This window comes from Numida meleagris, chromosome 13, assembly GCF_002078875.1.
Source record: "Numida meleagris isolate 19003 breed g44 Domestic line chromosome 13, NumMel1.0, whole genome shotgun sequence".
Lineage (NCBI taxonomy): Eukaryota > Metazoa > Chordata > Aves > Galliformes > Numididae > Numida > Numida meleagris.
Window position 1 is genome coordinate 2,913,856 of NC_034421.1, and position 20,635 is coordinate 2,934,490.

The 20,635-nt window shown below is 50.0% G+C and overlaps 2 protein-coding genes across 10 annotated transcripts in view; one reads left to right on the forward strand and one right to left on the reverse strand.

The window, feature by feature from the left end:
• Positions 1-20,635, forward strand: part of ELFN1 (extracellular leucine rich repeat and fibronectin type III domain containing 1) — a 79,224-nt gene that overhangs the window by 44,402 nt on the left and 14,187 nt on the right. The gene's annotated exons all lie outside the window — the stretch shown is intronic.
• MAD1L1 (MAD1 mitotic arrest deficient like 1) overlaps positions 1-20,635 on the reverse strand; it is a 380,749-nt gene that overhangs the window by 12,211 nt on the left and 347,903 nt on the right. For 6 of the 8 annotated variants that reach the window (XM_021412115.1, XM_021412116.1, XM_021412117.1 and 3 more), the window contains 3 exons: positions 16,403-16,549; positions 15,013-15,105; positions 320-9,711 (listed from right to left, as the gene is read on the reverse strand). The gene's annotated coding sequence lies outside the window, so the exon portion shown is untranslated. The remainder of the gene's footprint in view (positions 1-319; positions 9,712-15,012; positions 15,106-16,402; positions 16,550-20,635) is intronic. The other 2 variants (XM_021412108.1, XM_021412106.1) reach the window with 2 other exon arrangements.

The window sequence follows — 20,635 nt, forward strand, 5'->3', positions numbered from 1 at the left end:
ACTTATTAGGAGGCAGCTCTGCAGGAGGTGCTTTTCTGCATGGTTTTCTAGGAAATTCCTCCTGCTACCTGGGTAATGGTTGCCTGAGCAGCAGCCTGCCGTGTGGGGCAGGAGGAGGCGGCAGGGGGAGGTGGGAGAAGCAGAGGGAAGAACACAGGGTGGGTGCTGGATGTGGGTGCATCCCCAAAACCTCGGGGTCCTGCAGTGTGCCCAAGTACAAGGGCCAAGAGCTGCTCCCTCCTCCAGAGGACAAGCATCTGCTACCCAGGTGCCCTCCTCTCCCTTAAAGAATGGAGCAATAACAATAAACACCTCTCACCTGGTTGATGGACTCCAGTCTCTTCATCCAGGTTTTGCTGTCCCCACGCAGTGCCATTAACATCTGGTGCTGCAGGGTGTCCCCATGCAAGCCCCAAGGGGGAACAGGGCAGCTCATCACACACAGACCTGAAAAGAAAGAGGAACCATTAAACCCCAGGGCTCATGCCTCCACCACCCACCCAGGCCGGCAACAGGCTTCCAGCATCTCACAGCCCTGCTTTCACCCCAGGACCCATTAGCATTCCCACCATGCTTGCAGTGCTTCACCCCATCTCCTCCTGCTGTTTCTGCACCCTGTGTGGCCATTTCTGTGCAAACCAGTCTAAAACCTCCATCTTCTGTTGTCCCCATGCCTTCTGTATGGTACTTTCTGGCTATTTTAAGGACTACTACACAGTCCTGGCTTGATAGCCTTGAGGACTAAAGACCTTTTGTCAACAGAGCAGATGCAAGACAAGCTGCTGCAAGATTCCTCAGAGCAAAATGATTTTGATAAATTGGAGAAATGGCTTGAAATCAATACACTGAAATTCAATAAAGCCAAGTGCAAAGTGCTTCACTTAGGAAGGCGATATCAAAATCGCAGATGTAAGATGGGGAAGAGCTGGTACGCCAGCAGGAGAGCGGCCAAGGCTCGGGCAGCAGAGTAGCCCTCAAACTGAGCAGCAGACAATAACCTGATGCTTTAGGAAAGGAAAGAAAAGGCACATCTTGCCTGGAGATGTATTAATAGTTTCAGATGGAAGACAGCAAGGTAATTTATTTGGCTCTATTCAGTGCTGGTAAGGCAACAGCAGGAGATACATATCTCCAGGTTTGGCCATCACAACTTTCAGAGAAATTCAGACAAATTGAGAGAGTTCGGAGTGTTTGGAAAAACATGCTCCAGGAAGATGGACTAAAGGAGCTGGGTTTGTGAGCCAGGACAGAGACTGAGAGCAAGGCAATGTGTAACATTCATCCAGAATGGAAAGGGCAGTTATAAAGATGATGGTGATCAATTGGTGGCTAGTTGGACAAGATGTAATAGGCTTGAAGTGCAGCCAGGTTGGGTTAGATGCTCAGGGGAAGCTTCCTAAGAATAAGGCTGGCCAAGAGACAGGGCAGGGTGCAGGGGAGCCTCATCCCTGGTGAGCTCCAAGAGCCTACTGGGGTCTAGGGGAAGAAGCTGGAGATGAAGATGGCTTTACTGTGAGCAAATTGCCAGGCTGAGTTGTTCACATGCTTTATGGTAACATCTGAGAGGGCTCTGCACCACTCACCTCACCGATGTGGCCATGGTGACCAGGAAGCTGCTCCATCTCCATGGAGCTCACCCATCCCCATGCCTGACATAAGAGAAAATCAGAGGCAGAAACCACCAATCCAGGTGTCCCCAAGGACGCCTTGCTGTTCAGACAGGACACACGTCCCTGTGGCCTCAGCCTCCCTGAGCTGATTTTTTGGCAGTTCCATGGCTAGCTACAGCCTTGCGATCTCCTCCAGATCAATCCCTCTCAGCTGCATTTTTGATCATAATTAATGTTTGCTGTGTAATTACATTGATTTTTTAATGTACTCTGAGAGATGAGGGAAATTCAAAGCCTGAATGCATCGGCTGAGCTGAAGGGAAGTGCCTGAAGGGTGCTGCATAAATGCCCTGGGTTTCACGGGGCTCTGCAGAGCTGCATCACACAGGGCTGGACACGGAGATGTTTGCTGTGCTGCTCTTCTATTCCCTGACCAAACTCCTCCACCGTCTGGGAACAGGACTTTATTCATTCACCCAACGGGGACTGGGATTTGGATCCCACCTGAGCTTCCCAGGTCTGAAGGATGTGGGTGCCCACCAAGGATCGGGGTGCAGAGCTGAAGTAAAAGCCGAAATGCACTGCCCCTTGGCTGCCTGCAGGCACCGCTCCCATAGGGGCATGGCAAACTCATGCCTGCACATCCCTGAGCATCCCACTCGTTAGAGGGCTTGTCGCTCATATTTTTTTAACAGCACCTTGTTTTGCATCGCCAGTTAATGATGTGCCCTGCGAGGATGGCTCCTGCCTGAGCAGTTCCAAGGGAGCCACGCAGCACCAGCTCAGCCCTGCACAGACGAGAACACTGTGACAACTGCTGCTGAAAAGCAGCCTTGCCATGCACAGGTGTTATTAAGCAGCCACAGATGCTATGCATCTTTTTTTTTTTTTCAATTAAAACCCCATACATTTCAAAAGAAAAAAAGAAAAAAAAAAATGAGGCAAGAGACAAAGCAGCAGAGACAAAGGAGCCACACCGCCGGCAGCATTGTGCTGGGGGAAACGCTCAGCTGGTCGAACAACGTGGCGGCCGCACGTCTGCGGGGACGTGGTGTGACAGCGCTGGTGCACGGAACGTCTGATGTCGGTGTTGGCAAAGGGCCTCATCCACTGCTCCCTGCTCTGTGGCTGCTGCCGGGGAGAGGTGGGAGTGGGCGCAGAGCTGTGGCTGCTCCTCGCCCTTGGGCGGACGGCGCAGGAATTGGAAATGAGCCCTTAAATAGGCTGTGAGCCCGCTGGTGTAACAAGTTGTCTTCGGAGCCCGAGCGCTGTGGTGCGTGGAGGTGGCTCTCTCTTCTGTGTTGTGTGCGTGCCCTAAATGCAATTATTTGGCTCTTACCATGTCTGATATTATTATTGTTCTTGCTATCTTTGGTACTTTTATGGCCCCATCACCATAGTAACTGAGCATCTCAAAGCCCTGTAAGGAGGGAGTAATATTATTTCCATTGTAGAGTTGGGGGAAGCGAACAACAGCAATGTGCAGAGCGGGAGCCACGGGAGGACTTGTGCAAGCGTGGGGATCATACTCCAGCTCCTTCCAATGATCAGCAGCCGTCCTAACTTTTCCTGGGCACCCCCAGGACACGCTCCCATCCCGTTTCTCCTCCTCCCCTCTTGAGTTAGCTGGATAGCAGCCTCCCAGATGGAGGCTCACCTTCACCACCCAGCGGGCACCATTTGGGGCAGGCTGGGCATGGGAAGTGCTGGCTTGCTCTGCTGAAGCTGTTCCATTTTGCACATCCCATCTGAATGCATCTGAAGCCAGCCCCTGCTCCAACTCATCCTTAAATGTTGAATGAAAAATGGAGTAGTGTCAGAGCGAGACATGTCAGATTTTCTTCAACCCCGACATCTTCCAGGCTAATTTCCACCCTGGGGGTTTAGCTGTTTTTCCTGAGAGATAGCTGATAGAGATGCAGAAAGAAGGGTTTGAACCAAGGTCTTCTGTAGCACAGACAGATGACTGGAGAGGTCGGGCAGGCCAGCGCAGTGCCCAGACCCCTGGGATGTTCACCCACCCACCTGTCCCAGGGCTCCTTCTCCCTTCTCCTAGAGGTTTGGCTGCTCCTTCCTCACTCTGCTCTTCCCATGCTGCCAGGTCCATGCCATTACCATCACGTTCCCCGACACGCCGGCTCCTTGCTGCCTTCCCTGCCTCGGGTCATTCCAGAATAAAACAATCTTCAATTATTCCCCTCTGTTTTTTTCCCTTTTCTGCAATATATCATTTTTTAATTAAAAAAATGCCTCGTGGAAGTGTAACGGGCTATTAAATGTTTTGGTCCATAATTAACATCAAACTCCTGACTTAAAATCTTTATGGATTGAGTAAGCTCCATTAGCTGCTACATGAATAACGTTGTGCAACGCTTGGAGGCCCACTGGCTTCCAGTCACTCCGATTCCCCTGCAAACAACCTGGGGAGAAGGTCCTCGGTGGGGCCTTCCTGCTCCTGTCCCCACAGCTGACACCATGGGGATGACAACCACCCTGTACCCAGCTTTTAGCCCCCCAGGAAAGGAGAACAGAGCTCCCAAGTCAGTGCCAGCCACTGCCCAGCCAGGTGTAGGGTGCCCAAAATGCGGGTTTGGGGCTGCAGACTCCAACTGCGATGGGTCATTACTGATGCGCGTCCCAGACATGTGCCCACAGCCTTCTCCAAAGGACTAGGTGGTGGTGGAGGTTTGAACCCTCTGATGATCCTCAGCATTAGCTAGAATAAATTAACTCTGCTTCATGCCCCTGGATGGCCTTCCAGCATTGGCTCTCACACTAGTGACACATCTCTTGGGGCTGCTGTCAGATTGAGTGTTCCCACCCATACTTGAAGGTGGAAATAACATTGGAACTGATGGACTGGTCTTTGATACTGCTGGACTATGGGTGACCAGCTCTTGTTTGAGGAGATGAATGCAGCTGCGACCTTGCCAACTTATGGTATTATTCCTTCTGGGCATCTCCTGTGGCATGTTCATTATGGCCATTGGACACAAATTGACACAATTCCATATTCTTGGCTTTCTGAATGAAGCTGAACTTAGGAGATACTGGTGTTCTCATTAGGTTTTTGTTATGTACTTATCTATTAGCCCACTATTATTATGCAGCTCTGGACTGTCTTTCGGGCTTTGCTTGTGTGTGGAATGAGCTGTCAATTCAAAAAGCCTTGGCTGTATTTCATAGCCTGGCCACCACTCAAATGCCTTGTAAGAGATATCAGAAGCAGCTCCTCTCCAAGGTATGAGATGGGCAACTTTCAGCACTCTTCTGATTTTTCCTCCATCCTAATTTTTTCTTGAAGCAAAGGAAGCTTAGTCCACCTGGGATAGGACCCCACTGCAGTCTGCAGTATCATATTCTTCTCTTCCCAACCCTTCGATGAGGAGGGCCCACAATAGCATGAGGATGAAGGCCAGGCTCTGCAGATGAGACCTCACCTCCCAGGCAACAGCTGCTTGGGACACCACTGCCCCACAAACACAGAAAGGGGAGGTATTGCCATTGTGCCCAGGAGCCAGGGGAACAACTAGGGCGATCAGCAACAGGGGAAAAGGAAGGCAGAAACAGACTCGGCACCAGGGGCTATGTTAGAATTAGTCCAAGTCCCAGTGTACTTCCACTGTGGTGTGGGAGGGAGCTGGGATGCCTGTCCCAGAGCATCCTGGGTAGAAGCAGGGGGATGTTTTAATAATCTGGGTATTTTCCGCATCCCTCCTTGATGCTGGGCAGAGAGGCTGAAAACTAATTACTTACAGGGTTTTCATCTTTTTTGTTGTTGTTATTTCTTACTTTTTCTTCTTTCTTTTGATTCTCATCTTAGAGGTACTAAACTGCAAGTGAACAAAAGTCAGGATGCGCAGCAGGGGGGAAACAAGCAGGGATAATTCTGCACTTTCCCTTCCCAGCCCCTCAGGCCAAGCAGCAAGCTTTGCTCCTTGCAGAAAACAAAGCCAGGGAGAGCCCAGCTCCTCTGTTTCCATCCCTGCCCCAGGGTGGTATGAACTCACACAGGCACCGCTTCAATCAGGAGAGCTTCTGCTGAGTCAGCTCTGCTGGAAACTTGGCCTTTCCAAAAGTCCGCAGCTCTCAGAAACCTTGGCCAACATTTTATGGGTAAATATAAAATGAATTAGGAGGCAGGTTTTAAAATAAAGGATTGCTCTTGGAATCCAGTGCTAATCATCATCTCTCCTGAGAACACGGCAGCTCTCCATCTTTGGCCAACGGTGCACACTCAGCAGCACCGTGCTGCTCTTGGACACGTGTGTGCCTTTCTTTTTGCCTCTCTGGTAGCAAGAACCGTCTGAGCCAGCTGAAAAACATCTCAGGGCAATCTCCTCACTCAGAAAATATGTTTCAACTCCATCTAATTGTTTGGAATGGAAGAGATTGAGTTCTCTGATGTTTTCAGCAAGGATGTTATCAAACAGGTTTCGTTTGGACTATGTCATTTTGGCTTGCCCGTGGGGCATGGCTGGGGCACTCTGCTCTGTTTGTGTTGCAATAGGATGGCTGAAACAGATGGGAGAAAAAAAAAAACACTTTCAAGTTTTTTTCACTGCAAGAAAAATAACCGAAAATGTCGACTCGTGCCCCCAGTTTGCCGCAAAATCACGTTTTGCTGTCTTAGAAGTTCTCCCAAGACAAAGCGGCTGGGATTCATCCCCCCCCAGCAGCAGCAAGCGCTGAAGCGTGACCTTGCTTTGGGAAATGCAGCAGCACCAAACCTCGTGTCAAAGGCACCGCCGGGACGTGGAAGCACATCGGCCTCTCCCCACAGCGATCCCAACCCGACAGAACCCCTCTGCCTCCAAGAGCACCGCTGTCGTTCTCTGCCCAGCTTCAGCCTCGTCGGTTTTGTCCCGGTGTCTAACCTGATTTCTCTTGCTGTAATTTAAGCCGATTATTTCTTGTCCTGTCCACCATGGACATAAAGAACAGATTATTCTCTCCCCCTTGGCAGCAGCCTTTTAAGCACTTGAGGACTGTTATCACATCTCTTCTCCCATCATCTCTTTTAGGCTAAATAACCCAGTTCTTTCAATCTTCCTTTGTAGGTCATGTCTTGTAGACCTCTGATCATTCTCACTGTTCCCTGCGTGCTGACTGCAGCGGTGCTGCCTCCCTTTTGACACGAGCTGCCGATACCAGCATTTGCTCCAGTGTAGACCTCACCAGCCCTGAATGGGCAAGAGAGATGATGTGGGGAGCCTGGGTAGGCCACGCTGCTGCTCGCATCTCCCAGGGCACTCTCTGCCTCTTGATGCGACACTGATAACTCATGTTCAGCTCATGACCTGCTATAATTCCTAGACCTTTTTCTGAGGAACTGTTACCAGTTGCCTGCAGGCCTTTGGGGATTTTTAGGTGGATAGGAAAAGGCAGCGACGAAGTATTCTGGATGCGTTCTCCAGCACGCATCAGTCTCCTTGAGATCCTTGTTTTGGTTGCTTCACGTGCTCAGAGGACACCCTTGGTCAGGTTTTTGATGAGGCTGTATGATACCTGGGTCGGAGCTCTTTGGTCCATGCTGAGCAGGCTTTTCCAATGATCTTTTCAGCTGCTGGCTCCTGCTTCCTCTTAATTTCCAGTGTTTTATCTCTCTCATGCAAGTCATTTCACGGTCTAAGACATGCTTGTGTTAAACACTGGATAATCATAATTTTATGCCAAAAAAAAAAGAATTCATAATTTTCTGCAGTCCACAGGGCACTGAAAAGCAGACCAGCATGGCCCGGCCCCAACCCCAGCAGCTATGTTCGAGTGAGCTGGGCGTTTTTCCATGACCAGATTTTTTTTTTTACTTGGAAACTGGAAATTTCTGTTTGGAGGGTCTTAGTGGTGGAATGCTGAAGGCTGCGCCCTGGGGCTTGGAGCTGAGAGCATTCAGTGTGGGCACTCCAGACAGTCTTGGGGGAAGCACTTCCACCACCCAGCCATGGAATCAGCCTCTCACCGCCAGTGAACATTTAATTAATTTACACCATGCGGAGAATCACAGGATCATTAAGGTTGGAAAAAAGACCTCTAAGATCATCAAGCACAACCCATCCCACCATGCCCCTTAACCATGTCCCTCAGTGCCACATCTCCACGGATCTGGAACACCTCCAGGACAATGACTACACCACTTTCCTGGGCAGCTTGTGCCAAAGCACCTCCGCTCTTTCTAGAATTAATTTTTCCTACGATCCAACCCTACCAGAAAGACATTGATAAGCCACAGACCCAGAGGTGCTGCTGCTCAATAGGACACAGGGAGGAGGGGAAGGAGAGTCCCGTGCTCCAGGTGAACCTCTGAGCCTGCATCAGAGAGGATCTGTGTGCAGACCCTTCCTGCTGCCTCTCCTCCTCTGGGGCTATCCCAGCTTTGTTGCTGTGCATGCTGCAGCTCTGGAAACCTCAGCCATGGGCAAGGTCTCAACGGGAGCAAAATGCAGGTCACTGCTGGGACAGACTCTCCAGGCAAGGCAGCACACACAAAGGTACTTGTGTTATGATAGTAATTAATGTGGACGTTGCTGGTAGTGGCAGAGCTGATGCTTTAAGTGCACAGAGGCAGGAAATGAACCCCATCAATTTTTAAGAAGTCAGCTGTTTCCCAGGGCAGCCGTAGAGATGGGAAGGATGGGAGCTGGGTCTCTGTTAGGCGGCCCCTGCCCATGGCCAGCAGCTGGCAGAGGAGAAGCGCTGCCCTCCCATGCCATAGGATGGAGCTGCCTGTGGGAGAGGGCCCTGCAAAGCTGGAAATATGCTAACAACACTGTGTGTGGCTGTGGGGCTTTCAATCACTCTGTCAGAAGGTGCATTTGCATGGTGATGGGTTAGGTGAGAGTCTGTGCTGCTGGTTGAAGCTATTCAATCCATGCTTCCAATGGGTCCCAATTCAGCAAAGCATGTTCAGCTATGAGTGAGAGCATTTCCACAGCAAACCCTTCCCATGCAGTGGAAGAACCCTTTTTGGCTGGGACCTGAGGGCTGCTCCCGTTATTTGGGAAACTGCCTAGTTCTCCCCAAAATCCAGGAGTCTTTTGTTCTCAGTTCCCACAGGGTCAGGACAGAGACTGTCGCAGAGCGGGTGTTTTTATGGACTGGCTGCTCTCTTCCTTTGCAGTTCTAATTACACTGTATATTTTAGAAATAAAAACGTCCTTTTTGATAATATCAGTCAGGAAAGCTCTCCAGCATTTCCAAGCACAGAGAGGGGGAGAGGCAAGTGATCAAAGACAAGCTGTAATGAGCTGTCAGAGGCAAGCCCAAGGTGACCAGGGGCAGAAGGACCATCACCACGCTGGCTTGCAGTGCTCAGCCCGCTCCCTGTCCCCTTTATCTGAGGCTGTGCACCCCAAACATGCAATGCTGCTGAGAGATACAGTCTTTGCTTGTGGGCACCTTGGTTTAAATACACACAATGGAGGAAGAGATGCTTACCTTGCTGTAACAGACAGGATGGACACGCACCAAGAACAAGACCCAGGGCTGAAAGCATCCAGTTACTCTCAAATTGGTGGAAGTAGTGCAGGAATCATCTGCTGGGAGAGGAGCAGTCTTTGCAGCAGGCAGAGATCTAGGGCACTGATAAGTGAAAATCTAGGGCATCAAAGAGCAAAGATGTAGATCATCAAGGAACAGAGAGCCAGGATGAGAAGAAGCAGAGATGCAGGGCATGGAGGAGCAGAGATGTTGGTAATCAAGGAGCTGAGGTGTAGGTAAGCAAGAAGCAGAGATCGAGGGCATGGAAGAGCAGAGGGTGGTGATCAAGGGCATCACGAAGAGTTGCTCTAGGGCACTGAGGATTGGGGGATCTGGAGCACTAAGGTGTGAGGCATGGTCCATTTCAGAGGGACTGGATGGTGCCAGCATCACTCACAGCCTGACACCAAGTGTTGTGCAGGAAAGTGGAAAAGAGCCCTGGAGCTGGGTGCAGCCAGGCCCGGCCTTTCACAGTGCAGAAAACCTTCACGACAAACTCCAGAGCTTGCAGGGCTGCTCAGGAGAGCTGAGCCACAACACGCTGCTCCAAAGGGACGGCGAAGTGCCTTCAGCAGGTGGGAAGGAGCCAGCCCCAGCATCACCAGCGGCAGTAAACATGACCCGTCTGAAAAATAGAGTCATGTTAACAGTTATTGATCTATAACTTTTAACCAATTTCTTTTTTACAATATTGAATTGAGTCCTAATTTTAGCTTTTTATGTTCGGCGCGGGGCACACTCCATTCCATCAGCAAAAAACAGCCCCTGTGGGCCAATCTGCGCCTTCCATTGAGCTGAATGATAGAGGGCTGGAACAATATTTTTCGACAGATCAGTTCCTGTTCAGGGTAGCAGTGGCCATTATGCAAATCGAGCTATAAGAAGTTTAAAAGTCTGGAACCATCATATTTCTTTATTTCATTAACATCAACGCGAGGAGGAGAGTTAATACGACAGAGCCACCCCATTCCAGGGCTCGCACAGAGCGCTTCCCCCATCAGTTAACCAGATTGGTGATTTCCCCTCACGGGCACTCCAGGGTGCAGCTGAGATGCTGGGGGAAAAGTGGGGAAGGGAAGATCAGTAAATAGGGCCCTATTTCTCCCCACCGCAGCCCCCAGGGATTTTGCTTCCTCCCACCTCCAAGAAGCTGTTCAGTATCTACATGGTGTACTCGTCCCCAGTTCAATGCACTGGGCAGAGGCACCCTGGCATGCACGCTGGATTGAGATTTACAGGAGAAGGCAGACAGCACGAAGAAAGCAGTGTTAACCTCATCTCCTCCTGCTCTGGTGCTGGACGCATTCTCCCAGCTAAGCAGCAGTATGACGAGCTGAGGGCTGATATCATACCCGTGCTGGTGTTATGAAGTGATCTATGCTCCAGCACATGCCCTGATGCCCAGGCAGCAGCCACATCTCCTCCTTCATCACACCAGCATTGTGTCACCACCACAAACATATACCTGCACAGTTATCCACCCCACAAGGCACAGACACACTCCCTGAAACAGGGGTTCAGAAGGATGCACCCCCCCCACCCCCCTCAGCAGCCTCATAGCCTCATTAAGCTGAGCACATTAGCAGCTATCTAATTGGTAAAGAGGAGCTGGCTAGGGCACGGTGCTCTCATGCCAGCAAGGAAATTTTGGGTTGTGGGTCTCAGGACTTGCACTCAGCTCCTAGGGAAGGGAGTTGGTGATACCTGGCTGGCCACGGAACAAACCCAACCTATATCCAGAACCCTGCAAGAAACCACCCCACCCTCTTCCAGCTCTAAAGCACTCAAAGAAGACAGAAGTGTGTGCACACTCACTTATACGCATATGTTTGCATAGATTTGGACAAAAAAGATCACTGTGTGCCACACTAATGGAAGCCAGCACTAACAATAGCTCCGTTATAAATGGCAACATCTTGGAGCATTACTGCTAAAGACTCTACCTTTCAGTGGCAAAACTTTTAATTGATTTTAAAATACACAATCAATCACGGTTAATCAAGGAATCATGAAGAAGCTGTCGTACACAAATATACAAAGACAGCATATAAACCACAATTAATGGCCACTTAAACAACAGTAGGAATGAAAGTGGGATTATTTATTAGCATTCATGCCCAGTAATGGATAAAGTAATGAAGCAGTAACGTGGGGGCGGGCCAGAAGGCAAAGTTTTTGATTTTTAACACCAAGTGGCTGTAGGTGATGTTTTCATGGACAGGTCAATGCTGCACTTTAGAGTGATCTTCCCAAAGGAAGGCGATACCACAGCTCCAGGCAGTCTGACCAGGATTTAGCACAAAATACTCTTTGGCCTAAGCTGGCTTTATGCACACCCACATGGCAAGACACTCACAAGCCAGGGCCGTGTCCTCCTGAGGCACACACTGACACAACCCTATGCCTGCATACTGCTTCGTGCTGCACACAGGGCCACCATTTTGCAAGGGCAGGAGCGTGGGGTGGCACAGCATGGTTTGCCCACGGACAGCATTTAGCACCAGATAGCTCATAGCATCCATACCTCAAGCCATAACCTTACTGCACTGCTGGAACTCAGGGCTGGAGGCCTGAAGAGGTGCTGACGGCAGCTCAGAGCCCAGACACACATCATCAGGGGGCTGGTATGGGTCTGAGGGTGCTGCAGCCCTCATTGCAAGTCCAGCCTCACCCCTCCTGCTCTCATGGATCAGCACCTTCCTCTCCTCCACCACCTCTTTTATTGGCTTGCCAGCTGGCCCCAGGATGTTTTATCACACCACAGCACATAATACAAATGAAAAACAAAGGGGAAAAAGTTTGAATCTTTTTTTTTCCTCCTTTTTTTAATATATTCATTCCTGTGCAAGGAACAATGATCCATCTGATTAAATCTGCATGCTGGAGTTTATTAAACCAGGTTGGCCTTTCTCGCTTTCTCTCTCCTTTAGGCATGGACAAGCTCATTAAAATGAACACGCTGCGCTCCCTCCCCAGGGCAATGCCACTTCACACTGTTGCTGTGCTGCTATCTCATAGGCATCGCCAGGAGCTGATGGATAGGGCCTTGCAACTCAGCCCTCACTGGCAGCAGCGCAGCAGCTGAGCCTGGGTGTGACTTTCTGGCAAAGGGTAGGAGATGCCTTCAGCTCACAGGAGCCTCGTGGCTACCACGAGCGTGCAGCCAAGGGTGTGCAAGGCAAAATCCGTTACGAACAGAGATGATGGAATTGGGTGATAGGAGAGCAAGGACTGCCCACCTTGCTTCAGCACCTGATGGGCTGTTTACATTTTCAGAGGCTCAGTTTCTCAGCTGTAGAGCTGAGTCTGACAGCTTCTCTCATTAGAATAATAGGTAAAAAGCACTTTGACCCCCACATGCTAAGAATAAACCTATTGGTATATCCAAGATGTAAAAGACTGCATCATCTCCATGCTGTTGGACACACCTGGGACCAGGTCCCCACACAGGCTTCTGAGGCTGCAGGCAGCCACCTTCCCTACAGCCCTGCTCTCCTTGGACCACCCCAGGAGGGTCCCCAGCCTCCCCAGACACCCTCACCAGTGAGGCACTGCCAGCAGGCTGATATTTGCTGCACTCCTCTTCCTCCTTGGCAGCCCTTCAGATGCAACCTAAGTCTGTTACACCCTGGTGATAACAGTGGCTTAGGCCATATAATCCCTCCTTTACTTGACTTTGGGTTATTTTGAGCAGGAGATTAAGGGAGATTATCTGCATCACCTGAGATGCTACACTTTCTATCTCTACACCCTTCCCTGCATTGCTGGGGCTCACCCCAGGCAGTTCAAACCCTCCCTCCTTCCCCCATCCTCCACCACACTCCCATCCTGGAGCACTGCCACACAGTGGTCCATCACCAGCTTCTTTTTGTGGACCTCCTCCAGCCACCCTGCATGCTCAGATCCTGGGCTGGGCCTGGGGATGCTCCTTCAGCATGGGAAGGGGAAGGCAGGACATGCCAGCACAGTGAGGCACTAAGAACTCAGAGACTGAGAAAATGCCTTTTGGGGCATTAGGAGCTTGCAGCATGCACCACTGTATTTAACAGCAGCCACTTGTCTTCACCTTCAGAGGATTTCCTACTTGGAGCATCCCACACCATACAAATCACAGCTACCTGGGAAGAGCACTGAAACCTATATTTCACACCCAAGGAGGAATCCCCATCCCCTGGCAGCAGCAGCCACGGGCATCATCCAGTCAAGGCAGTGAGCTCCTTTCCATGTTTTGGGGACCATGTGCTGCTCTCCAGCTCACTTGGGTTTAGCAAAGCACTTAAGTGCTTGAGTGCTGGTTTGAATTCCTCCCAGAGCCTTGCTGAAATCAGCAGCTTTGATGTATCAGGGTCTAAACCAGCAGTGCTACCAGCAGGGACCAAGAGAGCCAATTCCCTTTCCTATCTGAAGGAAAGGGAGAAATGCTTGAGGATCCCAGGGGTGGGGAACAGCTACCAAGAAGCAATAGTTCCCCTGGAATGCAAACACACGTGGCATCCCACCAAGACACGTATGATCCATGCTCACATTCATGGCAAGCTCACACCTTCCCGGGCTGTTTTTCCTCATATCAGACTACACCAGGCTAGAATCCATCTGCCACCCTGGAAATTAATAGCAATCATTAAACAAAAAGAGCTGGCAAGAAGAAGCCTGAGGTGAAAAGCAGCCATTTCTGCCAGAAAAAAAAAATTAAAACTATTTAGACATACAGAAAGTCATTTATTACTGTGAAGTCCTCCCTCCACCTGGGGTTTAAATCTCATTACAGTTTGTCCAAAACAGATGTTACCCTTTTAGCAGTAGATTATTAACGATAAACTCAATTCCTCCAGAGAGGGTGGGTGTTCTGGGTTCACTTGTTTTTTCAACTTGGGTAACCTCCACATGAAATGTTTATGAAAAGGACAGGCAATCCAAGTCCTGGCAGGGCTCCCTGCTTCTATTGTCTTGCACTCTCTGAAGTTTCCCTTTCCACTCACCACATCTTTTGTAGGTCTATAAATGAGCAGGGAAAATGCAGTGACCCAGACAGTGACCTCAGACACGGCTGAGGAGCAGGTATGATGCTGAGGAAGGGCTTTCACGTGCTGCAAGCCCACATCAATGCACCACCAGCTCCTGCTGCTGCCTCTCCACCAGCAGTTAAGCACAAACCATAACAGCGTCTCTTTGGAGCCCACCATGTATACACAACCCTTTTTCCCCAAGATTCTCCGCTTCTACCCACACGTTTTTGGGTAAGGCCATTTGTTGGGTTCTAGGCCTGCTGACACCACACGGGAGACCCAGTGGTCATTCTGGCCTGTGGCTGAGCATCTTCGGTAGAAAATAATGAGCTTTGCTTATTCCCATAAGTGCATGGGCACCCAGTTTCACCAGTCAAGCCCCCAGCAGAGCTCTATCGTTGTTCTGTTCAGATTTAACATAATAAAGATACCTGCTGCGGAACCTAGAAGTCACATTAACGACGCTGTAAACACAGTCAGATGAAACATTAATAGCAGCTCCACACGAATACGGCCATCTGGCTGCCCAGCCATCTTCCCGAGTGTTTCAGGTAGGAGGAAGCACATCCCAGCACTCTCTAGAGACCCCATTGAATTGGTGCTCTCACAGTCCCTCTTGGAGTGTGCCTGGGAAGCTTGCATGTGCTACTGTTTTTCAGCTATCAGTGAAGCCAGCACCAGCAACTCAGAGCTCTCAGAAAACACTTTTGGCAACATGTACAAGTTTTTTTCCGCACCCCCAGGGAAGCAGCAAAGACTCTGCAGTTGGCCACATACATCTGCAAGTGCTCATTGCTAGAAGAGAAGCATTCCCCCACCGCAGCACATCTCCAGCCCCCAGGTCTTATGGCTCATACCCAAACTCTTCATGGAGCCCCGAGGGGAACCCATGTACAGCCCCAAGCAAACAGCGTACTTACTGTGTGCTGGCATGGGGTATCCCTGGGACTGAGCCCATTGCATGTCTGCTCGTGTTGTGTCAAAAGGATGGCACAGTAACTGCAGGGGCTGCACTGTAGGGAGGAAAATGCTGTAAGTTCATGGCTGAAATTAAGCTCTTCAACAGCAGCTGAGGTGAATAAACACATCCCATGGGCTCTGCCCTCTGTCAGAGGGTATGGCCACTGCTATCTCCCACCTCTCCACACCTTATATGTCAATCTGCACCCTCTCAGACCCCAAACCCAGCTGTGCATGCGTGTGGAACATCCACGCCCACCAAAGTAGCAGCAGCAAGCTGAGACCACAGTGCCCCACATCCCTTGGCTCCAGCTCCTCCAAGCCCTGTGGGGAGCTGTGGGGTGCAGTGAGCCTGAACACTCTGCCTTCCTGGGGACTAGCAAACTGAGGTCCTTGTGGCAGGGGGATTTCTGCTTTGAGTGCCAGATGAAGACATGCTATGCACTTAGGAAATGCTCTTTGGTCAGTAGGGTTAGCCCTTTGCCCTTGGCAGCATTATATATGAACTTAATTGCTTTTAGCCACATCAGACTGAGCTACCCATGTGGCCTCTAAGCCATTCCTGTCTCCTCTAAGTGCTGATTCTCACCTATAACCCTACCCACCTTTGTGCAAAACAAGCACCTGGTAGTGCTGCCTGAGAGACATGGGCTGTTCTAGAGCAATCGTGTCCAGGATGTTCTTGCAGTCTGCTAGTGATTCCTGGCCACAGGGATCAGGTGAGGAGCATCCTGTAAAGTTTGAGCAGGGGTTGTTCAAGTGTCTATTTCCACTACTATCATAGATCTGCAATCTGTTGAAATGTTTTTCTCTAGAAACACAGCATCTGTTTGGTTTAGGAGATGAGGATACAGGCAGGGTTGCACAGGACCTATCTTGATCCAGGGAAGGAGAAGAGGGTCCCGCCTCTAAGAGCTGACAAACCTGAGCTGCTCCATGTGCAGAAGCAGGGCCATGCTGGGTAAGATGCGTGTGGAAAGGGGTCATGCTTGGTCTGCTCTGCAATGCTGCTATCCTGAATAAACATTACATTGGATTTGGAGAGCTGCCCAGATGATCATTAACCTTCTCCTGGCCCACGACAGGAAGCCAGCCTGCAGCAGGGAGCTAAAATTAGGCCTGTAGGGCACTGGGTCTTGCCAGATATTGCTATATCTGGGCACAATCCCTCTTCCAAAAGCAGACAGCCAGAGGGTTCAGCCCTAGGCACCCAACAGGAGAAGCAGAACCAACTTTAAGGTGAACAAGATAATACGAGGTGAGCAGAGGTGTCTGCTTACAGCACAGCCATGCAATTCCCATGCGCAGACAGACACCTACAGATGGAAAGGTGAGGTTCTATGTACCTACCAGGGGATTAGAACAGGCTGTCTGCAGGAAGTCCTGTGTGTACTGCATGTTTTCTTGTCCATCTGTCAATACTCAGCAGCACTGTCTGCCTGGAAGCTGCTGCTGGGCTGGGCACTGCGCAGAGACCCTCGGTTTTGGCATGAAGCCCTTCGCAAGGAAAGAGAGGGACAGAAAGGGAAGAGTGCTTTTGAAAATACAACCTTGAAAATACAAACAGTCAGAGCAAGCGCCCCTGGAAGTCATTTTAACAAGAGAATCCTTTCACGGATCCACCACCAGACTCCATTCTCTATAAAAGTGGCTATTCTCGTCTGGGACACAAAGGGTTATGAGAGCTTCCAGGAAAAATAAATTAATGAAGGAAAGCAGTAAAACCCTCTTTCACACAGCAGCGAAGATCTGAGCGAGGATGACAATGCAGGGACAAGGCACGGTTCAGCTTGCTGGTGCGGAGGGACCCCAGCAGCACCGCTTCCCCACGCAGGGCGGGCTCCCCACATTGTGCCAGCTCTGGAAAAGCACACTTTGATCCTCAGCACTATTTACTGGAGGGAAATGGCAGTCCTGCTTCCACACCAGCACTCCGTTTTTCCCCCAGTCTAATGTCACCCCACCTATCCCATAATAAAGCTGATTATTCAGGCTGATTATTTCGAGAGAAATACTCAAGTAAATACTCTCTCCCACAGAAACACACTTTCCTTATTATGACTGTTCTACCTGATTAGGGCTCTCAGTTCTCTCCATCCCCTAAAATCTTTCTCCTCTTCACCTCCCTCCAACTTTTCCCCTCTAATTGCTCTCCTTGGCTCTTTGAGGGATCAACCGCGCTGTCACAGGCTGGGGCTGACATTTCGTCCACCCGTGCTGATATTTCAGAAGGCTGCTTTAATGCACAGGTAACCAGCTGGGCTTAAGAGGTTGTTCACCAGGAAGATCATTTATGCATTTACTTTAACTCAGCAGAGAATTTTGCTCAGTGGCCCACAGCAGTATGAGATAGGGTTGTCATCTCAATAGACCCTGGAAGCTAAGCAGCCTGAGATGGATGCAAATGACTTCGGACTGCAGCTGAATGAAAAGCAGATTATCCATCTTTCCTGAAGTCCTAAGATCTGCCCTGTCTTGAAAACATTGTCACTTTAACCCAGAATTTGCTCTGCCATAGAACAAAAGAAGTTCCCTAAAAATGTTCATGAGGACGGGCTCGATTTGACCATTCCCAGATGGCAGTGCTGGCCTCAGTACAACCAGTGCAGGGATGGACGCACGACAGCTCTGAACTACGGCACCCACCAGACACACAGCGCCCACGGACTGCAGTTAACCTGGCCCGAAATCAAGTGTCGCAATGGAAAACTTCCAAGAAAGACCACTGCTTTTCAGCCAAAGGTCTGATTTTGCGGAAAGTGCATCTTTTACCAGAAACCCAATTTGCTGACGAACTCCCCACGCAATCAGCTGCAGAGTCAGCTGTCTCCCATGGAAGCCCATGCCAGGCAGCAGCGGGGGCTGTTCCCAAGGCAAGTCACAGCAGGAGCTGGGGGCGATGCAGCAGAGGGGTTTCCCTCCCTGTATAGACGCAAAGTGTGGAATTTCCATTTGTTTTCCCCAACCTACCCCCAAGAAGTGCTCCCTTCCATCCTTCCTACCTGGCTATTTGCTATCTAGTCCATGACCTCGCCAGGTCTCAGTAAAAGCCATCCTGTATGTGATGCTGGGCACCTCTTTCTCAGCCCCCCTTTACCTCTTTTCTGTATTCTGTCTTCATCTTGCTTCGAACCCCAGTGGAAAAAAAAAACTCTCTCTTCTCCCTTGTCTATTTTTTCTTAAATAATAAATACTAGCAGAAGAGAGTACAATTGACTGGAGAGCTCTATTATCTAACTCTGCGAGGTGTCTGGGAATAAGGTTGGGATGCACAATGTGCTGCCTAGACCCCATCTGCGGAGACTATATTAGTCCCGGGGCCTCTGGATGGAAGACGAACTTGGGTTTTACAGGCCTGGACATCTTTATTATTCAGCGTGGTGATGCTAACCACCATCGCCTGGCAGGAGGCATGTAGCAAACACCAGGAATACGAATGAGCAGAGAAACCTGCCTGCAAGCCTCCGCTCCGCACCTGACGCACACAGAATGGACGTCAAGCCATTTAGGGGAGACTTCATCACTAATAAATGTTTTCCCTGCCATCCTAGAGCTGTCTCCTTGGATTATTTTACACATAATGAAGAGCCAAGGTTCATTTTAACGTTTGGTGCCTGTTAGCCAAATTTTCCCTCCCCACCTCTTTGGGTGATTAAACATTTATCGTTTGTAATGTATCGCTCCCATTTCGCTATGTCTCTCTTTGTAGCGGGGCTCCTTCATTTACAGAGAAAATGACCTGAGTGACTGTGAAAGAAGATCTAAGAGGCGCGGAAACGTGGCCAGATGGAGATGGAGCAGCTGGGGAGAATGAAGTTATGGAGACGCAGAGTTGCCAAGGAGGGGAGCACAGTGGTGTGTATGTGTGCACATGCACGCACACACACGCATGTTAATCTGGCTCTTTGCCTTCTCTCTGTAAATCTAATCCACAATTTGAAATAACTCATTCAGTAGAATAACAAAAATAGGAATTGAGTGCCAGGGCGGCATTATATGTGCTGCCCGGCTCGCGTTCCCTCCACCCAGCCCCCACGGCTGCTTTGTTTGCTTCCTTGCAGCTGCTGCTCTGGTTTAATTTACTGAGATGCCATTAGTTGGGAGATGGAAGCAAAAAACTTACCAGCCAGCCTGCACTGGTTTTTGGAATCGCAGCTTTGCTTTTTCCTTCCTTTGCTGTGTGTTTGCAGCCAGGACCGGGTTGTTGCTATTCATCCTGTGCAGACTGCAGCTTCACAGACATCACAAAATCACATTGCTGAGCTGGAGAAATGCGGATGGGTACTGTGGGAGAGCACCATGGGGCAGAGCTGGGGTCAGCAAGGCAAAGCACAGATCCGGGCTCCAGAGGAGATGTGTAGGAGCAGCTAGGAGCGAAGAAGTTCTCCTTGCCCATGTGCTGGCCTCTGCAGGCCATGTGAGCCTGACATCATCTTGGCTGACCAGGGCCACCGTGCTGCCCTGTGAAAGCAAAAGGAAAAGCACAGCAGTGTCTGCAGTGCAAAGGTGACTCTTGAATACGTGCTGCAGGGCGTCCCAGTGGGTATGTACTGTGGTCAGTGTCAGCATGGGGCCAGGACACAGCATCTCTCTGGTATATATTAATTGTTTCAAAACTATTACTGCTGTTCTATACCAGCTTCATTCCTCTCTTTTCCTTCTTTCAAAATCAGTGAAGATGAAGCCCTCAAATCTCCACTTTCCTGTTGTTTTTTCACTTTAAAGTTGTAGGTTTGTCCCCAGCTTTTCCCAGGCAGCTCCGTGGAGGGTCTGAGGACTGGGAGAAGTGATGTGTCATTGGGTTACTCGGAGAATAAAGCCAGAACAGCTGGGCAAAGACAAATCAAGCAGGCAGGAGGGCCTAATGCCTCAGCATTTCTTAGTGATTTTTCTCCAGTTTGTGGAGAAGATGCAGGGAGGCCTCTCCCCCTCTCCCCTGCTGTTAGGGGGATATGAGCTGAGGAACTCCCACTCCCATCCTGCCTCGTGGGATGCTCACATCTGGCTGACGTTGTGCACACGCAGGTGCACACTCACACACACCCACGTCGAAGTGATGCTGGGAAGGAGCTGTTTCAGAAACCAACAAGATGAACAATTATCTCCTCTGTGCAACACAACAAGACCACTTCTCCACTCCCCAGTCATGTCCCAGCAATCCAATAAAAAGGGAGATTAGCCCCTCTTACATCTCCTTAATGCCATCATTTTATTCACACTTTGCAAAGCAAATAAACCAGCAAATTGCTTGCTTTAATGAGCTGAAATTAAACTTGGGCTGCTGATAAAATGTTTTTCCTCCTTTCTGTTGTTGGAAAGGACTCGTCTGATAGGCAGCACACAGGAAAGAAGAGAAAACACACAGCGGGAGCCTTATTGAATGTGTTTGAGTCACGGTCACTCTTCCTCATCCCAGACACCTCCAATTAGATGAAAGAGGCACATGGATGATGAGAAGGCAACGAGGGCTGGCCTGGCAAGGTCCATGGAAGGTCTCGTCTCTGCTTTTTGCTCCCAGGATGGTCCTGCTCCATTAGCTCACGCCCTCAGATGGGTTGCGGGCTGTAGCTTCCCCAGCGACAC